This window comes from Colius striatus, chromosome 7 (assembly GCF_028858725.1).
Source record: "Colius striatus isolate bColStr4 chromosome 7, bColStr4.1.hap1, whole genome shotgun sequence".
In the NCBI taxonomy this organism is placed as follows: domain Eukaryota; kingdom Metazoa; phylum Chordata; class Aves; order Coliiformes; family Coliidae; genus Colius; species Colius striatus.
The window spans coordinates 6,787,124-6,805,903 of NC_084765.1; positions in this window are offsets into that span (position 1 = coordinate 6,787,124).

An 18,780-nucleotide genomic window follows, 5' to 3' on the forward strand; every position below is an offset into this window, starting at 1 on the left:
TCAAATTAGAAAATTTCCTTTTAATGTCACTCTTGTGTTAATTTCTGTCATATTATTTCAGGTTATTTGCCACATCTCAAACTAAGTAATATTAATAGCAGACAAAAAGGATCTTCTTTTTGATAACACAGCATGCCATGTGAAAGAAACAATCAATTCTGGTTTTGACATACACAGCCCCATTGACTTCAAAATGGGAGAAGTGATGTGCCCAAGGATACAGCAATTGATAAGTGAGATTTCAGGACCTCTTAACTCCTCACTGCAACAAAGCTACATAAAACCAGAGGTTGAAGCATTATACAATTGTACAATTATACAATGTTACCATATACACCAGCTTATTAAAAATGTATCCTTATACTTGATCTACAGATAAATTTTATCCTCACTGCATCCTCACTTAACTCCTCACTGCAACAAAGCTACATAAAACCAGAGGTTGAAGCATTATACAATTATACAATGTTACCATATACACCAGCTTATTAAAAATGTATCCTTATACTTGATCTACAGATAAATTTTATTGCCCATGACACAATGAAGAACAAGGGATAAGTGTTGAATGGTAACTCTACTACTAGATGAAAAGAATCTCATATAGACCTGCCAGGTTTTGAAAATAGATGGTTGAACTGGGAAATTCCCTCAGTCTTGGTAGGACATGACTATGTAAGTCCTCATTATGTTACATGGCTCCAAAAACATTATGCAAATAGCTGTGCAAAAAGCACTGAAACAAGATCTTTCACACATCAGGAACTTTGTGTCATAATTGGATTCTCCTGCTTGAAATGTCACATTCTCCCAGTGAACATGTCTATGGTAGGCAAAGGATTTCCTGCTTACCTCAGCTGATTCCTAATGAGAAATCCATGCAATTTACTACTTTTAATATTGTTGATCTGTTTGTGACTAGAACCTATTACTGTGAACCTGGACTTGGTACTGAACATTTGACAAATTAAATTTATGTGTATGAAAACAAAGAAACTAAAACCACTGGAGATCTCACAGTTAAATCAACTAGCATCACTGTGGCACAAAACAGAAGATACTCAATCATTGCAAAACAACGCAGTAAGAAATCAACCACAAAATAAAAATGTTAAAAGCAGGAATTAACTGCCTAATAGTTTCCGGTAAAATGCTGCCCCCCACCCCTTTGCAACCTGGTTTGTGATGTTTCCTTCTGCAGGGAAAGTCTAAGATGTCTGAAAGAGAGTATTCAATGAACAGATATTTCAAGCTTGTCTTAAATTTCACATCAGTCAAACGATACAGATGAAGAGCAACGTACAGAACAAGCATCTTCCCTAAAGAAGAGATATAAACATCCTGAATTATACAGAAATAGATCACACTCTCGTGAGATATTTCACTATTTACCAAATGTTACACAGTTCAATGTCTGGTTCTGATGACAAGTACTGCTTCTCTGACTCACAGGTATGGACGTTGTCAGTGAAAAAATACACTGTGCTGGATCCAACCACAGTCCAGGAGCTGAGGCTTCTGCAGCTCCATACACTCAGGTCCAACCAGCAGCAAGGCTGAAGGCACATAGTAAGTATATGCACAAAGAGCACATATATACACTACAGATATATGTGGATGGCCCTACAGATCAGCTGCCACAGTCGCTGGCATTTGCTTTCATTCCCTCCAGGCTCTTCAGTCACTGGCACCCAGGCATACGGGACCTTTGGAAGTCAGGATAGACTGTGCCAGTCAAGTGCAAGGCATGGCCAGACAGATATACTGACCAACAAGCTATTTATATCAGATCAGTCCTTTTCAACCCCTTATTTGTCCCCCAACAGGTTTTGCTGACCAAATCACCTAAATCTATCCCTTTCCTCACCTTTGATTACTTCTCTAAACATCCTAATAAATCTTGTGCAATCTCAAAATACTCTTCCCCTGCACCCCATAATGCATCACATATTCCTAGGCAGTGACCTCTCCAGTGTTGATTCATCTTGGTGTGGTTTCACAACTGCGAACTTGGGCTGACAGGGGTAGCCCTGGGGAGGGCCCAGATAGGGAGATTCCTACCTCTGAGATCTTAATTTGGGTTCCTAACATGCCTTTGTGCCTCCATACTCCTCTGGGCTTACAGAGAATGAGCTTTTGATAGGCTGACACCTCCCCTGTGATGGGCCTGGCAGTAGCTGAGCCAAGCGTTACTTTGACAGCCCCACCTGCCTTTGACTCTCTGTGCTCCAAGGCAGACAGGCTTTTATCATATATCCTAACAGCTGATTTTCTCTTCCTTTCCTTACCACATTTTCTGGCTACTGACAGCAGCAGATAGAAGTATCTTTGCACATTTTCAATCATGATACTGCTAACAATTCACATTTACTCCACAGAAAGTCTTTTAAAGAGCAATTCCAGTCACTTTTTCATGGCAGTTATTGTGTTCTCATTCCTTTCACACAATAAGCACCTAAAATCCTGCCTATTTTCCCAAACTGAATGCCTAGTGTTATGCCCACCTTACTGAAGTTTCCAGATTAAATGTTTCAGTATGCATATAACTAGTAGTTTTACTCTAATACAAGCTGTGTTCTTACTTTTGGACACACATAGGGCACACACAAGTTTGAAAGTCAAATTTTCATTAATTGATAAATGGCAATGATATTAGCTACCAAGAACCATCATCGGTCCTGTTCTGCTTAAGATGCTAAGGGGATGTTTTTGATATTGCCTTTGACTTCAATGTACAACAACACATGTCTTTTTAAAAAGACTTTAGATGAAGGACATAGAGCAAAAGCTAGTTAGCACACTGCATAACTGCCCCGAAGTTTTCAGCTGTTGGCCTAAAAACCAGATTCGAAACCAGGCTCGATGCCTGAAAAATGAACCAGACTCAAAGTCTGAAAACCAGGCTCAAAGTCTGAAAACCAGGCTCAAAGCCTGAAACCAGGCTCAAAGCCTGAAAAATGAACCAGACTCAAAGTCTGAAAACCCAGGCTCGAAGCCTACTTCATGCGGCAATCAATCCAGGGTCCGGTTCTCAGCTGGGTGGGAAGAAATCAGTCCTACTCAATGTGAGTGATAGCAGAAATCTTCTTCTTTATTGAGAGCAGGCTCTAACTTATATACACAGCAGCTTCAAAGCTAGCTCAGCAACAGCAGCTAATAGATTACATTCTTATGTTCATCCTACTTGCAGTTTCTGCGATAAGCAAGCTCCCTCACATTTTCCCATCTTGTTCTCTCTCCGAAATTGTTTTCCACCTTGAGCTGTTAGCTCGTTAGCTGAAAACAGCCCGACCTTGAAGGAAGAGAAAGCGGCCTGCTGTCTACATGACAGCAACTGCTTTAACCATGGCTCTGACTCTGGTCTTGATTGTGCATTAAATTCATATAACTAGAGCTCAGGCTGCCTTGCCCCAACAGGCCTAACATTATACCCCGGGATCCATGTCCATGCTCCCTCATTTTTTCTCCACACATAACTACCAAAAGTTCATATTTAGCCATGAGGAAGTGAGCATAAAAATCTCCTGAAGAACTTATAAGTCTACTTCTCTTTGGAAAAAAAAACAGGTTATATGAGTAAGTCCCTTCACATCAGGAAAAGGTACAATAAAGTCTATAAATAAGCTTACACTGGTATTTTTACAATGTTTCTTTAGCTGGCTTTCCACCTGTGCTGAGAACACTGCTAAGTCTATTTTACTGGTTTTGAGCAAAAATCATAAAAAAATAAGAGAATGAAATTGATACTGTGACAAGAAGAAACACACATACAGGTAATGAAACTCAGAAAGTCTGCTTTCAGTGTAGAACAAAAGAGAATTTCCCCTTTCACCTCTTCAGCTCAGACAGCCTTTGGCATTTATTGAGCTCAATGTTTTGATTTCAAGTAATATTTTTCTTTGCCTGGATGCGAACAACCTTTATGTGGCACCTGCACTAAAGTAAAATTCATTGGGAAACCAAGGTCAGACAGATTTTCCTGATGAACACTTGAGTTTCCAAAACAAATCACATTGTAATTCATTGTAAGCAATACTTTCAAGAACCCAGCTTTAGTTATCTAAATTAAAATCTCTACAAGTCGTGTTTCCTAAATCTCATTTATTCTTTAGTACACTAATATGTCCTCAGGTAGCTCACCAGAATAAGCTACAAGTCTGTTTAACAGTCCCCTGAAGTTAGGCTCTGAAATTCTACCTGACTTACAAGACTCCTTGCATTTGAACGGGGCTTCCTAAAAAGATAATACTTATGAAAGAGACAAACTCTAAATCACAAACGAGCTTTTCATTATTGGAACCCTTCTCACTGGCCTATATAGCATTAATAGCATCCATAAATTCATGCATATCCAAGATCTTGTGCTTAGGTTTGAAACTCATTTATGGATGGCTTATCATTGTATTTTTGATATAAGTATCCTGAAGTCTATTCAGCTCCAGTGTAATTTAAGAACCCTTCCAGGAAGTTGAAAAGAGATAAAATAGAGCCTGCTACTTAATCATACGGGAATTCCTTCCTAACAAATATCTCCAAATGTTCGTAAATGAAGCACAAGACTTAAGAGCAACCAAGTGAGGATTTATCCCTGAAGCACCATCTACAACACTGGATATGTTTTTTCCAGGTCATATAAGTGCCATCAAATTTCTATCACAGATATCTGTTAGATGTTTTATTTGCTTTGGGAGCTGAAAAGCATATCTAGCTTTCCCCATAAGCAATATTTTGTGTCCTTTCCAGAAAACACAAAACATACAGCTGTTAATCACAGAAATTACAGATTCACAGAATCTCAAGGGCTGGAAGACACCTTGAAAGATCATCTAGTCCAACCTCCCTGCCAGAGCAGGACTACCTAGAGTAGGTCAGAAAGACAAAGAAGATAAAATGAAAAAGGAAAAAAAAAAAAGACCAAGTAGCAGTAAAGCAAAAAGAGAATCTCTGTAACACTTTGAAATAGTTGTAGTACTAGATATTCTGATTTTAAAAAAACTCAAAAATAACCAAATCCTGCCTATGATCAAACTATCCTTCAGTTTCCAGGGCAATAATCTTTAAGTGGGGATTCTCCTTTAATATACTACTATGACAGTATTCTCTGACTTTAAAATGTACCCTAGCACTAGTTATAACGAGTTAGTTTCCTTTTATTTCAGTGGACCAGGATCTCACCCTAGGAGTCTTCCATTGATCTTTCCCATCCTGTCAAAGACTCAGAAAGACTGACAGTTCCTGTGATTCTGAAGTGAAAGGAATTTTCATTCCCATAGATCTTTTCTAGGAGTCTTACTACTCTCTGAAACAACTCTTGCAGATACAATATTCAGAAAATAACTTTATTGAAGTGTCTGGAACAGTACAACTAACTATGATATTAATAAACTAATATAATCTCTATCTCAACTCACAGAATGCTAACAAACACAATAGACTGAAACAGTCTGTGGTGATTTTACCCCAGAGATTGCTTCCAAAGAATGTGGTAAAGTCCCAATGTTTGAAATCCTATTAGTCTTAGCAGTTGTGATGGGTCATATAAACTAAATGACACAATTCTTTTTCAGCTGAAGGATGTCAGTTTTTACAAAGAATCTTTTGGGTACCACTAAGTACTGGGATAAATATGAAGTTTCTCATTTATGATTATTCCCAAATAGAAGCTAAAAACTGAACCTGATTCTTAAAAGCTGTTATCTTAGATGGCATCAAGTAATGGCAGAGTAGCATCCACAGAACAACAGAGATAGCAGGCACACCACACCACCTCAGCTGAGAGAACATTTCAGATTCACAGAAGTAATATTTACCTGTTTATCTGCTTTCACTCAAGTTAATGAAGAATTAATCACTGCTGTTTGATCTATAAACACCTTCTACAACCTTCTATGTCACACAGGCATCTCACTGTGCATGTTTTAGGTGAAGAAATTCCCAAGAACATGCCTTACCTTTTGTGATATTGTGCCACAGTGACACATTTGATAGAAGTGAAGATAAAGAACCTTTATGTCAGTGATTATGTTGACATCAAATATTAAAATGCATGGAAAATAAATAATCTTCTGCAATTTTCATAGATAACAGACTTATGAAAAACGTTGCTGCACACATCAGCCTTGCTTGCCAATCTAACTATATCATTGCTCTTTGCAACCTTCTGCTGACTGTCCCTTCTCTATTGCATTAAGCATAGGCTATTTGCTATCACTTTCAAGGCTCTCCGATTGATCCTTCCTACCCATCATCTCTCATCGAGTATTTACAGACCTCCAGTCAAGCCATAGTGGCAGCGTCCACCGTCTAGTTAAGTTTTCAGACAAGCAACTCTATAATTTCTCTCAAGAGATGACACACACAAAAAGACACTTTCCAGTTCTCCTTTGCATCTTCTCTTAAAATTCTTCTTTGCCAAAATGCCAATAAGAAGAATATTGTAGTGTATGAACATAGGTATTTCACTGGTTGATCAAGAATACTAAATTGTCTCCTTGACAACCTGCCTACAAGTACCTTTGTGTTATTTTAAAGCCACAAATTATTTAGTTCTCTTAATAATGCTTTGGAGCTTGGTGGTTTATCCCATTTCTTATGACAAGCTAAATGTGAGGGTCTCCCTCTGAGGTAAAGGGAAAGCACTTGCCAAACCACAAAACCTGTTAGTCATTTTAATCTAGAGTAATAAAACAACAACTCCACAAGATGGCATTACAGTAAACCCAGGTGGACGAATGGGAGGCACTGACATATGCTCCCTCTTGACTGCTTATTTTCAAGGATGTTGCTGTACTCATCAAATCATCTGTAAATAGCCAGGATGCACAAAACTGACATCTCAATCTCTTCTCTTGAAAGTAACATGAGAAAGCAAATAAAGGGAAACTCACTTCATAGAGGCTATTTTATATGGAAACAAACTGCGTGTGAGCAGTCTATGGGATCCTATATGCACACTGTCAATGCAGAACCAGTCAATTACATTCTGAGCAGTGATGCTCACTTAGTTCCTACCAAATACAATTCTCTAGGTGAAGCAAGGTTTTCCTACTCAAGCTGACTGGTGCACAAGGCATGCAGGTTGATATTTAAGTATAGTGAAAATTAGTATAGCACCAAAGTTGAGACAGCCTCTGTGCAATTAACAAAAGTATCCAGTTAGCTAAAGAAACAACTGCAGTGTAATTTGATATTCTCCTAAGAGTCAAATAAATTCCTCTGAAATTATTGCCAGTGCAGATGATGCATACCACAGTAAAAACACAGCATTATGAGATTTCAGGGGCCTATTGCAGATAAGCCGGTTTCACATCAAGATTAAGACAGTATCTTCCCAGCGGCTTTGTCAGGAAAGCAGTCTTGAAGGATGCATGCAGAGGCTGAGACAGAAGTCTACAGCAGTGGAAAGATTGCCTGAACTGTAACACGTCAGAGGCTGAGCAAGATAATCTAGGCAGCTAGAACTATTCCACGTCTCTAATTCTACCTGCACTATTTCCAGATAAAATAGATTTGTATCAATGGTGTTACTTGTTTAGTCGTTGCCCTGTTCAATGATACATAGTCATGGATTCAGTAGTACAGTGTGCACTGAATTTCCAGTGCCAGGAAAGTCTCATATGTCCAAATAAAAAAAAGCTAAATAATGTGATCTACCTCATTCCCAGAGATCAAGTGATGGAACACATCAATTAAAACAAATACCCATGGCAGCTTCTGCTTTTTGTTAGTACCTTATGAAACACTGCAGGCCTGATCTAATTCAAAGCCACCTGCTGACTTCAGTGGGCTCTGAATCAACCCTTAGCTCAGGCAGACTTTTCAGTTATCTCTTTAATGAGGCACTCAGTTGATTAACAGCCCTCCCACTTGCTACTCTAATGCGAATGCTTTTATTTCCGTGCTCCTCGTGGCAGTAGATATGATTGTACAATCAGTAAGAAAACTTTAAAGAAAAGCTGTATAACTGCACCATCTGCTCAGGTATTTCCAAATAACTTCATTTTGGGCAGATTCTCATTTGAGGATCAAGTTATCAAAGTAGCAATTAATACCCATCCTACCTGGTGGCATAAATTATCTAATCCCACACAAACACAAAATCTTTCTTTTCATATGCTTGTCATTATTTTCTGATGCTTTCAACTATTAAAAAAGTAAATTAAAAAAAAAATTAGTGCTAAGACACAAAACCACACTGAAAAGAAACTGTTAAATACAAGTTTGATCTAACTCTGATCCAAGCACAGTACACAGTGACTGTATTTCAGTTCACAAAATTAGCCTGCCTCTCTCTTAGCAAAGAACCACCAAAAGAATGTAACACTGTGTAGAGTACAAGTTACCTCATGGGAATAAACACAGAACAAAGCAGATGCTTCTGTGTACTTCACTGCCTTATACCAAAGAGTTTCTGGCTACTAAAAGAAAAAGCACTTATATTCTGAGACATCTGATAAGTGCACAAAAACATGTATTTATGAAAAGACATTCTCCTGAGACAAAAAAAAGTGGTTTTATTGCATGTCCCTTCCTTGAGAAGCCACTAATCTAAGATAGGATGAGCCTGCACACTAAGGTCTTTCAAGCCCTTCTACATTTGGAGAAGTTTCATGTTAAAATCCAGATTAAAAACATCTCTCCAGTCAGATCAATATTGTAACATAACAATATTGTAACAGTTCCAGTGGAGAATTTCCAAGACACTATAATATAGTAACAATACAAAGTAGTTCTTTGAGGAATAAATTTCCTCAGCCTATGTCACTAATAACCTATTTGCTACAACATTTTCTGGACATTTCCTAATATCCATTTACTTAAAACAAGAGAACAACTAACCTCTCAGGTTTGGTCTCTTTTTTTTTTTTATGTCAGCAATTGATATACAGAAGTTGTAGCCCATAAATATAGCTCCTGGCTGCTAAAATATAAATTGCACTTGTACACATTACTTACATTTTCAATAGGACATTTATACAGAGTTAAGGACTTCTGACATGTAAGGAATTAGTAAGTAAATGCATGTCTATCATTCAGAGTCACAGAGACTTCGATAATTCTTCCACTCATTATAGTACAGTACCTTAAAGAATCTGTATGAACACAACATGTATAAGCTTCAAAATAAAGGAAAAGAAAGCAATATAAAACACCATAAACACAGAGATTACAGAAAAGAGAAGGAAATAACAAAAGGAAAATAACATCTTGGTCACAGTCCATTAATGTGAATACATAGAGAAATGTTCCAGCAATACTTTTATAAACTTAAAATGACATGAATTCCAGATGACAAATGGCTCAAATGTCTCCTATTGCTTCAGGGTAATAAAGACAGGAGAAACAAAACATGTACAGAAAGGAGAATATTGATTTCAAACATCTGAAATACCAGTATTTTAACTCCCCCACTCATAAGCCCACGGACGCTGATGGGCATACTTCACAGATAGTGTTACTACACCGTTATGAATATTTTGTAGCCAAAAGTAATGTATGTAACTCAGTCCTACCCACATTTCCTTAAGCACAACCATGGGCTCTACACGCACTTCCCAGCTTTCAGATCCTTTCCAGATAGATAGTCACCATTCCATTCTTCTCCTTCAAACCCAGACATGGTAAGAGATGTCACAAATTCCAATAGGTCACTGAGTCTGGACAACCAGAGACCATACCAAGAACACTGGGGAAAGTTCTTGGTCTGCTTGGTAGATGAGATCCTCTGTTATCTGTATTCAGTGTGTGATCTTCAGTATTCAGGTGGTCAGTTTATTGTGTACATATAAAGGAGGCTTTTAAGTGCTGGGAATGGGGGGAGTATCTTGCTTACCAAAGTTTTAAGACGATTTATCAGCTATTGCCCTTCCTTAGCTATGCTCTTCAGAGGTCTCAGACAAAAGAAAACCCTGAATCAATACCCCATGACCAAAAAAAAAAAAATCATAAGTATATTTTAAGAGCAAATGTTCAACAAATATCTGATTCTACAGTGGCAACCTGACAGTATGTCAGTTCTGCCCCAACAGTAAAGATAGATGAGATTAGTTTCATCAGAGCCAATTAAAACACCATACAACAGAAATGAAAATAAGCCAGATATTAACTGCATAAATGAGCAGGTGCCTTTTCCTCTGAAAATAAAAACTGGGAAAGTACCAGGAGATTTGTTCAAAGCAATTAGCAACTGTGTTGCAACAGGAAACATGCCATGATATATAGCTGAGCAGATAACAGTTAGACAAGCACATAAAGGGAATCTTTTTGTTCAGAGTCTTGACACAACGATGGTACTCCCAATAGCTGAACTGGGTTTTGTATTTCAACATTGCATGAAGAAAAAATCAGAAGCAGAATTCACCCCAAGGTATCATGAAATCATTGGTTTCCTAGGATTTCATTCACCACTGAGCATGTTTTTATCAGCTATGCAAAAGCATGTGATGCTTCCTAGCATAACCAGATTTGGAGAAGGCTGGCTAGCCCAATCACAATGAATTTAAGAGAAGTCTCTCCCATCAAAAAGAAGAGATTAAACATCTTGCTGCTGACTAGAAGAGGAGCAAAGAGCATATTCTATTCTCAGTTGCACAAAAACACTGACAATCCTGCATAAACAGAGCATTAACACACTTCCGTGATAATAAAAAACTGTTATTAACAATCAAAGAATGAATAAACATGAAGGTACAAAACAATTCAGTTGTCTGAGAATGACATGAAGCTCTTCCAAAGTAAGAAATAGTAGAAAAAGTCCTAAACAGTTTACTTACTATTTAAGTTCAGGAAAACTGTGGACTCTCCAAATACAAACTGACTCAAATAGTGAATCATTTATTTTTACACAGTAAATATGTTTGTAGACCATAGTACATTCATGTTAGTGACAAAAGAAACAAAACCTTTGAGATACGACTATGACAAAGACTTCTTGTAAAACAAGGAATGTTCATATCAGAAAGATTTACTGGGATTTCCCCAGGATTTTGTCAGAAACCAACCAACAGAGTTACATGCTACAACTACCTCCAAGACAGGGAGGAGGAAATCATTACAGATAAAATGACATCAGGTCATTATTGTGAAGCTGGTAAAAAAATTGTTGCTGTAACTTATGAACTACTGTACAACACTCTTGCTAAACTCTAGATTGACTGACTCACAAATTGGTTTCTTCCAGCATAAGTAATAGCATTGGTTTGGCTTTGACACTCTAAATTCATCAAAGTGGTCTTTGGCTGAACTTATTCTATTGTGGTTTTTGAGGGGGGATGGGAAATACTTTTCTCCCATCATTTATCAGCAGCTTTCTTGGTTTACTTGGTTTACTTCTAAAAATGACAAAGACAGAGGAGAAGACATCCAAAACCTGACTGCTTGAACATTTTTAAATAACACAGTTTAATACTATATATAATGGTTTTAAGGTAGTTTCTAGAATCTAAAACCAACTGTGTTTAGACTCTTGACTAGTTGTACTATTTGCTGGTACCTGCTAACAGACCTGTCAGTTGCAGATAAATGCACCATTTTCTCTCCAAATACATAATGATGCATGAAATCCAGGGGGCAAACAGTGTGGGTTTAGGTCACTGATTTGTCACAACGCTATAAAACTGCTGACAATGAAACTGTCTCCCATGCTTTGAGGAGAAAAAAAAAAAAAAAAACCACTCTCAAATGTAAAAATAGAAAGGATATAAATAAACTTGATTTCAAAAAAGGCTTCATGGGATAATTGTCTCTTTTCTATAAGGATTTCAAGGAACCATGGCAATTCCCATGGCTACAGTTGATACAAAAGTTTGATGTACAGTGAGTGAGTCATGGAGCAGAATGCTGTAGAACTGAAGAATAAAGTTACAGAAATTTGTACAGAGCTCAACCCCTGTAACAGAAATGGGCTGTAGAAAAAAACATCTAAGCTCACAGATACATTTCTTTCAGATTATACATGTACCCAGCTGCACTGATCATTTTAATACCAAGACTTTACATTTGGCAAGAAATTGTGCAACACACTTGATAGTCAAACCTAAGAGTTGGTTTCTGACATTTCCTGTCATAAACATTTCAGGACTTACCATTCCATGTCTGTAACTGGGGAAGTATGATAGAACTCTTGTGTTAGGAACAGTATGCTTAGCAAGCAAAGCTATTTTTGCAGCAAGGCCTCACTAAAGCAACAGGCAATACTAAAATATGTTACCTATATGAATTATACCAGTAAAACTGCACCAATAAAGCCTTACACAGGTGCTCCCAGGGACTTAAGTGTACACTAAGATTTGCTAGGTGCTATTCTTACTTCAATATTTCAACAAGTCACTCAATTTCTCTGATATTGTTTAGCATCTTCTTAAAGTGTTGAGATAGATGTGATTTGCCCTGGAAAACATCCTTTTAAAATATAGTATGTATCAGCTACTCATAGTAGCAGAAACACTCTTAAGGCAGTGTAACTATGTCAAAAGAGTAAATCTTTTCCTTGAATAAAAATGTCACAGGAAAATGACTCCCTTTACAGACAAGCAAGAGTTCCCAGGATATGGCTAATAACCATTGCTATTTGTGGTGGATAGGTGTTCCAAAACCAGGACTTAACTACGGTCCTTGTCAATAGCTGGTGGCACCTATACAACCAAAGCTCAACGTTGATCCATCCTTTTTTTCTCCTCAACATCAACACTCAACTAAGACAGCCTTAAAGCTTGTTCTCTCTAGTTGACAGCCTAAAAGCAATGCAGAATAACCACAAATCAAGTCCTTCTATTTAATAGGAAATAATCATGGAAGTCTTCCTAGAATGATGTATGATTCATAAACCTGCACTTACATTCCACCATAATGCCCACTCACGGGCACATATTCATCATCTGTGCTGTTTGCTTCCATTGACTTGTGTACTAGGAAGAAGTCACAAACAAATACAAAAATGCTTCAGCCAACATCAGTGTGAAAACAATAGTTTTCCCTATTTGACTGGTCAGATTAACCACCTTCATTTTTGATGAATCCAAGCACAGGACATTTTTCTTAGCAAAGGACAAATCCTAAATTCTTTGAACACCCTAATCCGTTACCAGTGAGTAAGCACTAATGGGCCTTAGGTCTGTGCAGATACTAGTTGTTCTCTAAGAGATTAGAAAAAGGTTGAATGGGATTGCTTTTAGTAACAGCAAAAATCAACATCCCTGCTTTCTGAATCAGAAATAAATTCAGTATCTTTACAAATGGGTAAACTTCTGAAAATCAGCACCATCTGAGACATAAATGTGAAAACAAAATGCTATCTTTTTGCAGTTTGTCATGAGATACAAACCGGGCAGAGACGTTGCACCTATTACAAAGGACAGAAGACATCCATGTTTCTAAGCACATTCTCTTTACCCCTGAAGCAAAGAACACAGTATAGCAACAGGGTGATGCTACATCATCTGTGAAGTTTCTCAAACAAGAGCAGATTGGAAGTACAAGCCAAAATCCTGCTCAACATAAGAAAAAAAAAAACCAAACATCTCACAGAGCAGACAAATAGAATGTTCCAGGCAATAAATTTATAAAGACTAACAAGAAAACAGGCTGGAAAGGGCAAAAGATTCCCAAAGAGGCATCCCAAAGCCAGATGCCAGTGGAGCAGATGATTCACATTGTGACACAGTGGGAATCAAAGTGTTGAGGGGATTTTAGGAGTTTTTCAGTCCGACAGAATTTCTATTATTTCTATTACTCAAAAAATGCAGCATGGAATGAATCCACTTGTGGGTCAAAATTTAAATTTCAAAATTATGTGAAAATAATCCCCAGTCTTTATAATATTGTCAAATTAAATTAAAGACAAACCCCATCCAGGCGAAACAGTGATTTAAGCCAGTATATGCATGCTTTTATAACCATCTGTTTCAAAATAAAAGCCATTATCATCTTATAAAATATTCTAAGGTACTTTTTAAGATTACAAAAAAAAAAAAAACCAAAAACAAAAACAAACCATTAGCTTTATAATGCTATCCAGACTTTTGGCAACTTTAAGTTTTGGTGTGAAAGAAATGGTTCAGTTGGCAAAAAAATCGTGATTCTTCAACAATATGCAGCACTTGGCATCACATTTTTTACAAGGGAAAACTCACATGGGCTACCTGTTTACAACTCTGTTTACAGTTTAGAGAATGTCTTTATGCTTGTATTTGAATTTGTGTAGGCAAAAGCATGACACCAGCACTTAGCTTTATTTGTAATAAAGTGTATTTATTTAAGTGTCATTCAAATGAAACTGTAGATCCTTGTAAAGGATAAGGACAAGACAGCAAATGGCAACACAGAAGAAAAAAAAAAAGAATCAGTTGTACAGCAGAAATGTAATGGCAACGTAATAAATTCTCTAAGGTCTTTTTCTTTCATCCTTCCACAAAGTAATGGTTTTGTTCCACAAGCGATACTTAAACAGGCTAATACGTACTCACAGACTGTGATGTTCAGTCACAAAAAGAAGAGGTGTGGATTCCCATAGCATAAGAGAATACATAAGCTGTAAGAAGAGTGGAGGCTTCCAAACACATCTTACATTTCAACCCAATTTATCACCTGTTTTCTCCCATCAAATCTTTATTTTTTTATTATAAAGAGCCTAGTAATTCACAAGAACTCTTTCAACTGATACAGCCTCTCTCCTGCCTTCAGTCTTCCTAATTCTTATGCAGCTTCCAAGGTTCTGAACTGCACCTCATGTAGAATGTTGGCCCTTGAGTTTATTGGTGTACTGCTTGATAGTAAAAGTTTTATCTTTTCCATTAAATGCTTCTTACCAAAACTTTCAGCTTTCTTCTTCCTCTTTCCATGCTACAACCACTCTCTATGTTTTTGAAAGAGCACATGACAATACCTCATAAAAAAAAAAATCACAGAAAAAGTCAAAGGAGACATCTATGCCTACTTCATGTTCCAGCACATTTGCTAGGAGGAAGAGACACAGAAAACCTTGACACTTAAAAACTTTGAATAAATAGTATCTCTAGCTATAAAAAAATATAAAACCTAAATTACATCATTTTTTTCTTATTAAATATGCTAAATATAATAATATGCACATTTTCTTTTCATTTAACACTTAGAAATATTTCATGTGACACAAAAGGTTCTGTCCAAGTGGAGAATCTTAACCTGTTTCACTCTAATAAAAAATAATTTATCAACATCCTGAAGTTTTCTTAGATTGAAGAAGAAATTAAATCTCTGACCATCATTTTCCTGGTTTCTAGGAAAGTCTACCTGGATATTATGTAGGTAAATTGAAGTTTTCTAAGGATAAGCTGTAAGCTCTTAATGCTGTTTACATGATAGGAAAAGTTAAAAAAACACAACCCTAGGTAGTCCTCCTGGAAGAAAAAAATTCCCAAAACACTTACTGTGTTCTCTCGGGTAGACCCTTCCTAGAAAATTTTCACTTGATTATCTTTGAAATTGAGCTGAGCCACCCAGAATCTGTACAGTATTGGATACAGTGCTAATGTCACTGCCTTTCTTCAAAGTATACCCCACATTTTTTGCAGGTCGGTAACTAATCTGCCACTGCTTCAAAATCTGGAATATCAGGGTGACAGGAAGCCACAGCAATTTTTAAGTGATGATATATATCAATGCTAGTTTATTCAATTTTTACATGCAAATGAAATGAGCCACACACTAATCACTGAATCTCAGCAAGCAGACCACAAATGGATTCAGAGAGTATGACTTCTGCTACTCTTCAATACAAAATCCATTTTAAATTACCTTGACATACATATTGCTTTGCAACACAAGCTTTGGCAGTTCTCTGATGCACTTCTGTATGAAAATAGCACATGGAGTCAACCTGTATTGGCAGAAAAACAAATTTTCCTTCCAGAACAGTATATATCCCGAGCCCAAAATATATGAGTATTGTTACTGAATCTAGTCTAGCTCTTGATGCTGTTGCCTTTCATCTTCCATATCTAGAATCCTTTTAATCTAAACCCCTAACCTTTCCCTCATTAGAGCACAATCCGATTTATATAGATAAAAGCTAATGTGACAAATCAACTCTGATCTAAATCCATGGATGGCAATCTTGGTACAAGTTAACACCTGGATAACCTGAAATCTGTATCTAACCCTGTACAATCACCCTCTCAGATTGACACTAACACTGAAAAAGTGAATACACACACCTCACTGCTCCTCCTATATTTAATACAAATTGATGTCACAACCTGTATCTCAAACATCTCCTATCATGAATTATTCCCCTTCATTAATTCCACATCTTTGAGGTCAAGCAGTACAAGTCGTCAGAAGCACCCTTACTGAAGCCTCTGTGAATGACAGCCCTTCACTGCCTCTGTCATTACTGAGCCAATGTATGACCTAAGCAGTACGTATGACATTTATAATGGCTTTCTTTAGTGGTCAAATGGAGAAATGGAAAATGGCACAGTCTGTATGCTGTTACTGTCATGTTATGATTAAAGCTTTGTATTCCTGGGTTTTAGAATCCTGGGTATCTCCTGAAGCAAGCATACAATTATTTCTCAACTCCACACGCTTTTCATTATTTTCAGGCAACTATTCCACCAATTCTTTAACAGTGTCATGAAAAGACATCCTGATTTAGACTTACCTTTTGAAGGAATACAGTTTCAAGATTGTATTTCTACCAGAAAATATCTTTTCATAGGCCACAAAGATGATGGAGTGGAACATCTCCCTTATGATGGAAGGCTGAGGGAGCTGGGGCTCTTTAGCTTGGAGGAGACTGAGGGGTGACCTCATTAATGTTTACAAATATGTAAAAGGTGGGTGTCAGGAGGATGGAGCCAGGCTGTTCTCAAAGATGTCCAATGATAGGACAAGGGGTAACGGGTACAAGAAAGAACATAAGAAGTTCCAAAGAAACACAAGGATAAACTCCCCTGTTCAGATGGGGGAGCATTGGAACAGGCTGCCCAGATGGGTTGTGGAGTCTCCTTCTCTGGAGACATTCAAACCCCACCTGGATGAGTTCCTGTGTGACCTACTCTAGGTGGTCCTGCTCTGGCAGGGGGGTTGGGCTGGATGACCTTTTGAGATTCCTTCCAGCCCTTGAGATTCTGTGATTCTGTAACTGACAAAGGCTACTGTGACTAACATACTGCAAGAGAAAATTCCCCTCGGCCCCACACACACACTTTGCTGCTCGAGATCTTTCATGCTGTTTCAAGCATTTGTGCTCAGTTGGCTTCAGTACTTTGCTATGCCAAGTTTTGGTTTGTTTTTTTTTTTTTTTAATGGCACAATATAGGAAAGCCATAAGGCAAGCGTAGTTTCTTTTAGGCTTGGCTAGTATTTCCCACACACACGATTCTGACACAGCTTCAGCTTACTCCCAATGAAACCAGGCCCAAGAGTGTTTGAAACATAACTTTAACCACCTACATCTACCACCAAGTATCTACAGTGAATCAAGATTGGCTTCTATTGCATCTAATCGCTCCGTCCCAAAATCATTTATTTGTTCAGAAAGAGGTGTCAGCTGTTACCATTCCATCCATCAGCTGTGTCAAGACCCAAGTACATTATCATTTACAATTCTGTTACTAGTATTAGTTTCTATGGCTCATTAAAGCCGTTTTTTGGGGTTCAATCCATGCCTTTCTGTCTCTGCTCTGACTATAATTCAGTTTTACCATTGCCATCCACTGAAAAGCTGCTGGAAAGACGGTAATTATTTAGTTCTAAATGACTAGGGAGGCAATTTAAGCCTCTAGCGTGACTAACTGGGTGGCTTTAATTTGTTGCTAATATCACAGGGCTGTGATGTACTGGCGTACTATGGACAACAGCTCTGAGTGGGCAGAAACGTATAGCAGATGATCTCACTGATCTTTTCTGTTGCATTGTGTCACAACTCACCAATATGCAGTTACTGTACAGGACAGGAGCAACACAGGTAGAGCAGCCCAGTGCCTAACAAGTCCACACATCGCATCTCACCTATGAGAAGGGCAATGTTTTTAAAAGGCTGTCCTGCCTTGCAAGGGGTTTAGAAATAACAGTCACATCCCCTAAAAAATTCTGGGTTTAATCCAGCCTAGAAAGAGAGCAACTTGACAGAAACAGAAGAAAAATACTCTCATCCAGCACTTCTAAGAAGAAACAGAGAAACCAATAAACACTTTCTATAGGCATTAAATGGTAATCCAAGGCATTCTTTCAGATATCACCAACATCATTACAATTTGAAACCAGCATCAGTACTACAAATTGAAGGTACTTTTCAGGACACCTGTATTCCGTTTATTATGGTTATTGCTCTAAAAACTCTAAGAATAAGTAGGGTGTGGTGGCACTGTCTAACTGGAGAACAAATAACAGCCAAAATTCCACACTTCCTCCCAGTGGAAAGATCCATTCTCCTGAAAACATGATAATTTTTTTTAATAAAACAAACAAAAAAACCCAACAAAATCACAAAAACCCTTCACAAACCACACACCCAAATCCAAGTGATAGACATTTGAGAGACACTGTAGTGAACAAGAAACTGGTTTTGCTGAAATAATACAAGCTTTTCAAGATTTTAGTTTTATTTAAAGCAAGTAACAGCTTCTGTAACACTGATCTTGTGGGTTTGGGGGCAAATAGGGCTGCGAAGTTCAGTGAAAAAATATATATACTTCTCGCCTCCCTGGTAGTAGCACCCACTGACGCAGGCTCTCCCCACACTAATCACCCGCACTCCCGCACATTCTTGCGCCGATCACCCGCACTCCCGCATAGAGT